The following is an 8192-nucleotide window of genomic DNA, read 5'->3' as shown; positions in this document are numbered from 1 at the left end:
CGGAAAGTTTCTATCGTGTACTAAACTTTGAAATAAATCAAACCACATAAGCCATTCTTTAAAATCCCCTGAGAACTTTGGTAAATTTAATTTAGGAAGGTTTCCTGTCATTTATTCATAAGGTGCATCTACTTCTGTAGAACCATTATTAGCAGGAGCAGTAACTGAATTATCATAATAAATGGCTTTTGTCCCATAAAAGGCTTTGTCAGCTTCTATTCTTAAAGTGTCATAAAATTTAAAATCATCATCTGACGCAATTAAGCTCACAAGACTGTTATGAGCTGTTTGAAAATCTGCTCTAGCCAAGAATAGTCCTTTTGCAGTAGGATCTGCTGCTATCGAAAGACCGCTTTCATAGGTTTCCTTAAGTCTGTTATAAGCTGTAGTATGCTTTAAATTGTACCTTGTAATTTTCTCTGCAGTTGTAGCCATGGTGATAGCTGTATGAAAGTATTGAAATCACTTGGTACAATAAACGAAATTATGAAAACAGCTTATTACAAAATATAAAATCAAGAAAATCAGACAAAGAAAATCCTATATAAGTTAATAAAAAAATTATGCAAAATTAAAATAAATTTAGTTTGAGAAAACTAGATATTAGTAATTAGTAATACGAGTTTAGGAAGTAAAACAAACTTTGAGCATAAATATGAATAATTTGGGCATAATAATTTGATTTGATGGTTGGTATGGATGGATGAAATTCCTTAAAATACAAAAAATGGTTAGTGTTGCTAAATTTAATGGATTAACCGATCGTCATCTGTGGGTAGAATGGACCAAAAAATGTCGCCGAATTGCTATGTATTTATTATATTAGAAAACAACCGAAATCAAACTCTCAACGTAAAAAATGGAAACGCACTTACATGTGGTTTCTTAATTCCATCCAGCAGGGATCCCTGTCGCTGATATTGTCCATTTAGCACAACCGCTTTTAATTGTATAGTCTTACACAGTACTTTATTGTATACATTGTAATTTGCAACTTTAGTATATAAGTTAAAAAAAACCTAGAATTCGGCAGCACCTTAGGACATTGAAAGGCTAGAATTAGTAAACAACAACTTTATTTGAGTCCAACATGTGCACAGGGGCAAGAGGGGTGTTTTGTTTACAAACATATTTGCCGATACTCTGTTGTCAAGTCGACGCAAATTTCCAACGGAGGAAATTTTTAGCTATATTTTAACAACCATTATAACGTTAATTTAACTTATTTGTGTTGTATTTTATAGGAAAATTTAAAATAAAAAGTATAAATACTACAATTAACCTATTTTAAGAATAAATATAATATCCTTAAGCAAAAAAAAACATAATTATTAACATTCTTATCCCTAAAACTGCTTCTAAAAAATTTGAAGCGACAACACCGGAGCTTAAACGCCTGAGCCATACGCGTAGTGTCATCTGTCAAACGGCCTCTGTTTATTTTTGGGATTCGTGTATTTTCATTAATTTTTGGTTTAAAAACGAAAAAGGCCACATTTTAGTGTTTTTTTAAATTGCTAGGATGGCAAAAACTTGTGTCGTTTGTGCCGCATCATGATAAAAAGGTGATTCAAGCCGATCTTTTCACAAGTAAGTACCGATACTTTCATAACATCAGATCATAGAGTTACCATCATCATAAACGTAGATTAGGGGATCTTATAGATATAAACCTAATAAAAACTTGAATGTGAAAGTGTGCGTAAAATACCAAAATATTTATAATTTTAAATCTACCTATCTATATAGTTATGTTTTTTTAATATATACATTAGGTAGATATATGAAATTACTAATTTTTTATTGCCTTTAAAGAATTTTGAAATTTATTTAGATATTGATATCTATGTATAAAGTTAATTTTGTCTTTCCCTAAAATTTGGTCGATAATTATTCGTTTGTTTTACCATATTGCAACTTACGATAATACATATAGTAATTGGCACCACATATTAATTTATTACTGTAATTTTTTTTGCTTTTTGATTAAATATCAAATACTTATTATAGATTGCCCAATATATGCCCAAAGGGAACAATGGATTTCATTAATGGAAATCAACATAATTAAAAAGAACATATTTGTTTGTTCAGATCACAGCCTTAGAAGTGATTTCTTACATAAGGAAGATAATATTATCAGTAGCCAGACTTTATTAAAAAAATCAGCTCTACCTCAAAGGTAATTTTTTTTTAAATATATTTTTCTAGTATAAAAAAATCGTCACAAAAAATATTAGTGTTACTCATATAAGCTTTATTTATACCTAATACTTATTAAATTAGGTAGGTATGTGTGTAAAACTATTTTTTTACTAGGATTTCTGATGCACTGGTTAAAAACACAGCAGCCGATAATTCAGTTAATTTACCAAGTGATTTACCCTTCAAAGCTGCAGGGGTAGTTTTCCTGAAGAGTGCAAAAACTTCTTTAGCTTCCAAAATGGTATATAGTACTAACAGTGAAGCTAATATAGACAAGTATGGATAATTAAAATAGATTAATATTCTTGATACTCCAAATTTTGTATAATTAGAGATCTGATTATTCATCATCAACAATAACTGCATCTGAGATTAATAGTTACCGTGGGGTCTAGGTCAACAATTACTATTTCTTATCCAAGCCGTTTTTGTTTAACTGCTACACATTCCCTGACTCTGCCAAGAAAAAGGTAAAAATACACTCAAAATAGACTACTAGTTTTATGCCATGTATCATCCTATTCTATATATGTTATTTACAAGTGATATAGTATTTTATTGTGTTATATTTGTTTAATTAAATGCAATTAATCAAATGTATGATATTACAAAGATTCTTTATAATAACATACATTTTATTTTATCAATTGGATTATCATATTTTTTTTTCTTTTTAATTTTGGTAATACTATATTTTTATGTATATTATTCTATGGTAAAATCAAAATGATATCCTGAGGACCTAAGCACTGATGATTCACCAAATTATGGAAAAAAAAAAGAACAACAAATTTTAATTCGAAGATTGCAATAAACAAATTTGCGCCAAAGAAATTAAAATAGATTTCTCAAGTCATTATTAAAATACTTAAGAAATAATAACATAATTTTCGAAAGCCCAACATACTACATATTTTATTTGCCTTGTAAAAGTACTTGTTTGTATATTACTACTATCTATAAACTATCTAATCTAATCTATTGTACATAGTCTTTATTCTTAGGTAAGCTTTGTTTTTTAGTATAAATTAATATGATATAATAATTGGTATTAGGTATTATATAGGTCACTGTTAAATGTCTCAAAACCATTGTACAGGCTAAATACTTATAATAAAAATCTTATAACCTATAAAAAACCTGCAACTCCTTCACAATTTCAACATCCTTGTAGTTTTAACTCTTTCCGCTGAAGCAATACTGTCCCTTTAAAAAAGTCAGCACCATAGAAGTATATATTATGTGATATAAAGTAAGTGATGTAAAACCGAGTTTTGTCCAATATAACAATAACAATAAAGTTATGCAAAATTGTGTCTTAAAACATGATTTATTAAGAAATCTATAATATTATATTAATAAAATATTTAATTTCCATAAAAATGCTTTGACAAAAATGCTGCCTTTTATTAGGATCTTCCTCTAACGAAGTCCGTTAAAAAAACACATAAATAGCTCGTAATGGGAATATTACTTATACTCAAACTCTATAATAATTAATAAAAATTTATCAGGTAAATATTTATTGACGACGTCACTGGTAGAGAGTGCTTGTATCGGTGGCATCAACAATGCGATCGAGCGGCGTTGCGGTGCCATTACCGTTTTCTCGTTGCTTCGTACTTTATTTTCATTTATTTAACGTATATTGACTTCGATATAGAGTATCTTATCAAATTTATTTTAAAAAAATGCTTGATATTTCATTAAAGCGGAGCAGTAGTATTGTTTTGAGCCTTCGGAAACAACTGAAAATTTTTATGATATTATAAAGTGATTCTTGCCATTTCTCTATAAGCATTTGGCATCATTGCATCAGAGATGTTGCAAGCAAACAAACCTGCCCATAGTTCCACGGCATGCTACTTCTAGCCTTTCAATGTTCTAAGGGCAGCACGATTTAATATATGTGTTTTCAGCAGCCATTGCTTTTGGTACTCTGTTTCCGTGCGTACAGCATTGACGTGACGTCGTCGCGGCTTTACAGGATGCGCTGAACGTTTAAATATAAAAATAATAAACTAATTCGCAAAACCGTATTTATGCCATTAAATTTATAACATAAAATATATTCATTAAAATTAAAGAAAAATTACGATTTCCAAACAGTAATTTTGCAATGAAAGTGCAGCTTGGATAGAAGAGCTTGAACCGAGGACATCGTCAATGTAGACCTGATTTAAAAGCACTTGGCTAGCCTCTGGAAAATTGGTTAATTTTATCAAAGCTAAATTGTACGCATGTCTACAACTAAGTCCAAAACTAATCGTATTTAACGTCTATTCTAGTAACGGTTCATCTGGAGAAAATCTACAAAGAATTTTCTGAACATCTCGTTCGGAAGGAGAAACTAAAATTTGTCGAAACATTTGTTTAATATCGGCAATAAACACAATAGGATCTAATCTGAAAATCCAAAGAACGGAAGTAACATCGTTTTGTAATTATGTTTCAGGAAGTAAGCTATCATTTAAACTTATACCTTTAGGCCCTTTGGTTGAACCATCCCAAACTACTCTAAACTTAGACTAAACTTAGTTTAGTGCTTACACTCTCCGGTTTCAGGACACAGTGATGCAAAAAATAAGTCAGTTTAGGAGAAAAACAAATAATCTAACCTCACTGAGTTTGTTTGTTTATTTTCTCGCCTCTGATAATTTTTGTGAACTTTTCACTCTAAATTGAATATTAATTGTTAGTTTTGGTTAAGTGGTGTGTGTTCTTGTCCCCTATTTCCGAGATCCTATAAGGATTGCTATTTTTTGTTCTATTTGAAAGTTAAAATTGTTTTTTTTAAATCTAACCTCAAAATGAGTGGCACATGCACCAGATGTCTTTATTCAAATTATGTAACGATACTACGGAACTCTGTTTAAAAAAAAAACTATTCAAATTAGATATGTCCTATACAGTACAGAGTTAATTCTAGACTAAAGAATAAATTTACGTACAATAAAAGCTAAAGCTTATAAAATGCTGAAAATAGGAAAAGGCAAATGATGATTCGGCAAGCTGGTTGGTATTGTACAGTTTCTTATAAGTTAAATAGGGATATAATATATGACTCCTCCCCTCTTAGAACGAAGCATCCTCTGGAAGATTTACTCTCGGCTGTAAGGGAATATCTTGAAGGGTAGGATCTTCGACATTAATTCTGATCCATTTCTAACAGATATTTCTCTTGTAAACAAGGTAAAAGAGCACTGCGGCTATTAGACCAATATACAGAGTGGTTGTCCACAGGCTTGGTATATAATACTGGTCGGCTGAGGTGCGTTTTCTAATGGGATAATTGGGTTTAGCGCTGGAGTATCTAGGCGCAGATTTTCCAACTGTATGTGAAACTTCGGGAAACTTTTAGGTGTGAACTGAAGCTTAGGGGCATCAATGACCAAAGGCTTCCATAGATCGTCTCTTGAAAAATCATTTGTTTGAAAATTTCATTCATCATTTCATCATTTGTTTCAAAAAAAGCATTTGTTTCCTGTAAAAGATTTTGCAAGCTCCTTCTTTAATTAGGCAAATACCTTTAAGTTCTTTTACGTCTATTTGCGACTGGCAGTGAATTTCTAGTTTTTCGGCTTTGGGAAATACTGCCATAAATTGGTCAGTATTTCCCAAAAATACTTCCAAAACATGAAGTTTGAGGAAGCGGCAAGTACTGGTTTTTTGCTCAAACAAAATTTTACTTTCGCAAGTTGCGTTAATTATTTTTGACTGCAACGTGCTTGGGCAGTGATACGGTTTACCTCCGGTACATTTGTCACTAAGAGGCCTAATAAGTTCATCGTTTTCTGATTTCAGACAATATTTTATCTTTGGGATTATTGCAAAATATTCTGAATTAATTTTTGTTGGAGTTGGAAGTAAATAATATAAATTAAAATTGTCTTTATATTCTATGGTAAGTGATAAAAAATACGATATTTTGTTAGAATCGATTTTGCAACAGATTTTTATACTGTTTTCGAAGTTTATTATGTTCTCGAGTTTCACATCGAAAGGAAGTTGGTTCTTATAGTGTGTGGCAATTTTTTGCAATTCATAAAACAAATCTTTAGATTTAATTATGCTAGGGTGCATTACGCCCAGTTTGCAAAAGGTAATTGAATTTTCGATATCTTGTTAAGTATTAAGTATGGAGTCATATAAGGCTATTAGTTGATTAAACAAGTCCTTGGCAAAAAGCATATTTTTGAAACTAGCATTTTCTTTAATTAATTGGTTAAGCTGCAATATTCTTGATTTTAAAAGATTTTCATTGTGCATAATACTCTGGACAGTATTATTAAAATTTTCGATAATTTGTTTATTAACGGAGTATTGCATTTTAATTTGATTTTCTAGATTTTGATCATTTTTCTGAAGATGTAAAATTGTGTAAATTTTTTCACCGTCTCGAGCGTCTAAATTTCCAGTTATGTTTTTAACGATAGAACCCAAGCCATTAATTATACCTCTTCTTGTGCGGTTATGTTTATAAAATTGTATATTCTACTAATTTTTTCAAAAATGCAATATTGGGAAAAATTTTCGAAAAAAAATCGAAATTATACGTGCCGTTCGATAGAGACGACTTAAGTCTACGGTATTGTTCATTTAAATTAATAAATTCATTATAAAGGGGCTCTAGACTAAAATAGTGTACAAAAGTGTGATCTGTACGTTGTAGTTTTGCAGGTCCTAGATTTATAGGCAGGATGCCTAAGTTGCTGGTGATGTCCCTTATTTCTGTTCCTTGTCCAAGCGGAAGGAACCTGAAATATTTTGAAACTTGTAAGGTTTCTTTTTAGGCCTTTTTACATTGGAAAGATGTATTTTTTCAGCCGTATTACCGTGTGTTGTTTTTAATTTTGCAGTTTTTAAAGTGGGGTCGATTGTTTTAAGTTGTTCGTTTTTATATTTGTTTAGAGTTTTGCTTTGTTTTTGTTTATTTTTGACGTACACGGTATCGGGTATTATCGGTAATTCTTCACGGTGTTCATTAGCTTTATTTATATCCACTTGTTTTTCCTTCTGAATATCATTATTAATTTTTTTGTATAAAATTTTAATTTTATCTCGGTGGTTAGAAATATAATTATTTAACAGTTGACTATCAATATTTATATCAAATGGAGAATTTGTGTCTAAATGCCCAGTAATAATTTCATAGGGTTTTTAAGTTGGTTACAGAATGAATTGTATTATTATAGGCAAGAATAGCGTAATTAATTTTTATTTCTATAGGCTCATTTTTATATTCATTTTGATTATTTAATAGTCTAAGGTGTTCAATAAGGGTAGAGTGAAAACGTTCTATAAGCCCGTTTGGCTCAGGGTGTTGCGAGCCAACAAAATGGATTTTAATTTTATGCGTTGTCAAAAGTTCAGAAATAATAGAGTTATAAGAGTTTTTAAATTCTGAGGCATTATCAGAAATGATTTGATCTGGTATACAATGGTGACTGAAATATTTTATTAAATTATTTGCTGTTGGGGTAATATTAAAATTTAATTTAAGAGGTCGTCTGTCATATTTGGTAATTTGGCAGAGTTCACATTCATTTATATATGTTTGAATTGATTTTTGTTGATTTGGCCAATAATAAATATTTTTTATAAGTTTTTCCGTTTCTTTCATGCCTCTGTGGTTTGTCTTTCCTTCATGGTGATTTGAATTATATTCTTAATTTCGTCTTCGGTGGTAACATCTATTAATTTTTTAGTGCATTTTATCATGGATATTTGGGAGTTTTTATTAAAATATTTTTGTAAAACACTGCTAAATTTTTTATATAAGGGATCCTCAATATATAAATAATATTTAACTTTTGGGGCAATATTTTCTTTAATAAATTTAACCATTTCTTGTTCATAGTTATTTTTTAAAAATTGTACATGAATTCTTTTTTTTGTTCGATACAAAAGATTGACCCTATTAGTATCTGCAGGAGAGAAATTGACTTCTGAGATAATTATTTGATTTTTTCCATAATTTACGGGGC

General features: G+C 30.1%; 1 long non-coding RNA gene across 1 annotated transcript; it reads left to right on the top strand.

The window, feature by feature from the left end:
- Positions 1–1288: 1288 nt before the first annotated feature.
- Positions 1289–2685, top strand: LOC126734052 (uncharacterized). The gene is made up of 4 exons (XR_007659941.1): positions 1289–1590; positions 2011–2182; positions 2320–2481; positions 2540–2685. It is a non-coding gene; the product is annotated as an uncharacterized LOC126734052 (long non-coding RNA).
- The last annotated feature ends 5507 nt before the right edge of the window (positions 2686–8192 follow it).

Source organism: Anthonomus grandis, chromosome 3 (assembly GCF_022605725.1).
Source record: "Anthonomus grandis grandis chromosome 3, icAntGran1.3, whole genome shotgun sequence".
Classification (NCBI taxonomy): domain Eukaryota; kingdom Metazoa; phylum Arthropoda; class Insecta; order Coleoptera; family Curculionidae; genus Anthonomus; species Anthonomus grandis.
This window is presented reverse-complemented; position numbering and strand designations above follow the sequence as displayed.